The sequence below is a fragment of the Trachymyrmex cornetzi genome, unplaced genomic scaffold, assembly GCF_001594075.2.
Source record: "Trachymyrmex cornetzi isolate Tcor2-1 unplaced genomic scaffold, Tcor1.1 scaffold807, whole genome shotgun sequence".
Classification (NCBI taxonomy): Eukaryota; Metazoa; Arthropoda; class Insecta; order Hymenoptera; family Formicidae; genus Trachymyrmex; species Trachymyrmex cornetzi.
Genome location: NW_017300144.1, coordinates 62,999 through 66,248, shown reverse-complemented (window position 1 = coordinate 66,248; position 3,250 = coordinate 62,999).

Here is a 3,250-nt window from a genome sequence, read left to right as displayed (position 1 = left end):
CTGACACTAAAGTTAACTATCAAGTTGAGATTAACACTCAACATCCAAGTTATCAATAACACTCAAGTTGAGAGTTATACTCAGGTTGAACGTCCAAAATAATCATTAATTGAGTATTACCTTGGGTGTATTTTTTCAGTGTTTTTTAAAATGTAAACACTCAATTTTAAGAGTTTTTTTCCGTAAGGGTTGAAGCGCGCGTATTACTTTTACATTTGACGAAGAATGTTCGAGACCACGCAGTACAAAATTTTTTTTTATTTAATCAAAAACGTCATTTCATATATTTATTTACGTTTATTTATTTATAAAATTCGAACATTGCCGTACGAAATTGTAAATTAAAATTTATATTAATCATTGGAAATACAAATGTGTCGTACATCACAAACATTTTATAAACTAATATTTCGTTTTATATTTATTTTTTATTCATCATTATCATTATTATAAAATTCGGACCTTGCCGTACAATGTCGTGGGTGAAAATTAATGTAAAAACATTGAAAACATAAGTGAGCCGCACACCACGAACATTTAATGAAACAATAATTCATTTTACACAAATTACATTCAAGTTATGTAGATTTGCAGGGAAACATAATTGATTAACATTATAAAAAAATTCGCGTTTATTTGCCAACTTTGACGCATACTATGCAAATAGGATCATGTTTTTAAATTTTGGAGCACATAGTACATAATGAACTAATGATTGAATTTTTATTGCATCATTTTGCGAATTGTATTCTATTTTTTCTCCATTAATAAGATTATCCGTTAATACGATTATTTTATGAAATGTGGTATGCGGCTCACTTATGTTTCCAATGCTTTTACATTAATTTTCACCCACAACATTGTACGGCAATGTCCGAATTTTATAATAATGATAATGATGAATAAAAAATGAATATAAAACGAAATATTATTTTATAAAATGTTTGTGATGTACGACTCATTTGTGTTTCCAATGTTTTAATATAAATTTTAATTTACAATTTCGTACGGCAATGTTCGAATTTTATAAATAAATAAACATAAATAAATATATAAAATGACCTTTTTTGATTAAATAAAAAAAATTTTATACTGCGTGGTCTGGAACTCCCTTCGTCAGATGTAAAAGTAGTACGCACGCCTCAGGCCTCTCGGCCACCGCGCTTCTTGCTTTATTCCTACTTATTCACAGTACTTACCGCGCAGCAGGCCCATTGCTGAACTTCACATGCAAATTTCTCTTAAACGAGGACCCATGCACCCAAATCTTTTTACGCTTTTTACACTCTCAAACTCGCCTTCCGAATGGCATAGATTACATTCCAATTCATATTTCACAATTCGTGCCATCTTCTTGTCAGTATGAATATTGCATCTTAGCATATCTTGTACTGTCTGGGAACCCAGTAAGTAAAAAACTTTTAAATAACATTTAAGATGTTGATTTTATGTGTATTTTGTGAATGTGTTTTGAAGTTATTTTGTACAAATATTTCAATAAGGTTATTTGATAGTAATTTTTGACAGTAATTTATAATTTTTGTACAAACATTTCAAAAAGGTTATTTGATACATAATTTTTTTAAAAACGTTAAAATGCTTTAAAAACATTACCTCTAAATCATTGTCAAAGTTTATTTATTTTGATGTCGTATACAACGATAATACGTCACAATATATTATAGATACTTTGATATTTTGCGTAATATTATAATTTTATTTTGTCGCTTTCGTTTTACGTTTTATGTGTTGTATGAAAAGAAAAAGATAGGTAAAGAAAGCAGTCAACGAAAGAAGAAAGGAAGGAATGAAACAAGAAAAAAGGAAAGGAAGAAGAAGAAAAACAGGATTTATAAATTAAAATATGAAGAAGAAAAAGAAAGAAGATTGTAAGAAGGCAGTAATATTTTTATTTTCAATCAGTAGTTTTTTTTTAATGTTATATATGCTGTTTGCATTACTTTTATCGCTTCTTCGTAATGTTAGGTAACCTATTATGTTCACGGTAATTAGTGATTGTAAAAACAGTTAGAGAAGGGCACGAGTTACAAGTAATTGCTGTTAACCGTTACTTTTATTATTTTGATTTTATTCATATGTAATACGCGATCAACAGTATATAGCATTGTATTAAAGGAAAAGAAATAACGAAATAAGAAAGAAAAAAAAGAAGAAAGAAAAATATTTAAAATAAGAAAGGAACAGATTAATAAAGTTATAAAGGAATAGATTTTTTTATTTTGACAGTTAAGTGTATTATTGTAAATTAAATAATAATAATACTAATAGTGTAATATTAAATTTGTTTATTCACAGAATACGAGGTGTGATCAAAAAGTAAGGTGACTTTTCATTTTTATAAAAAAATATTCATTTATTCATTCAAAATTATGTGTTATCCCCTTCAAAATAATCCCCCTCTGATACAATGCACTTGTGCCAGCGCTTTTTCCAGTCGTCAAAACACTTCTGAAATGCACTTTTGGGTATTGCCTTGAGCTCCTCCAGCGATGCAGTCTTAATCTCCTCAATCGTCGCAAATCTTCGTCTTTTCATGGGCCTTTTCAATTTTGGGAAGAGGAAAAAGTCGCAGGGGGCCAAGTCTGGTGAATACCGTGGCTGAGGCATGATGACAGTATTGTTTTTGGCCAAAAAACTACTCACTAGTAACGACGTGTGCGCAGGTGCATTATCATGGTGCAAAATCCATGAATTTTCTTTCCACACTTCCAGACATTTTTTTTTTATTGATTCACGCAAACGCCGCATAACCTCAAGGTAATACTTCTTGTTTACCATACGACCTTGTGGTAGGAATTCTTGATGCACAACGCCATGGTAATCAAAGAAAACTGTGAGCAAAACTTTCACATTCGAACGAACTTGGCGTGCCTTTTTCGGTCTTGGCTCTCCTGGGCTCTTCCACTGGGATGATTGGGCTTTGGTTTCGACGTCATAACCATATACCCATGTTTCGTCACCAGTTATAACCCTTTTGAGCAGATCAGGATCATCATTGACGTCGTTCAACATGTCTTGGGCGATGTTCATGCGACGCTGCTTCTGATCAAAATTAAGCAGTTTTGGAACGAATTTCGCTGACACACGTGTCATACCCAAAACATCCGTTAAAATTGATTGGCATGAGCCAAACGATATGTTAAGATCATCAGCTATTTCTCTAATCGTGATTCGACGATTTTTCAACACAATTTCTTTCACTTCCTGAACATTTTCGTCGGTTTTTGAC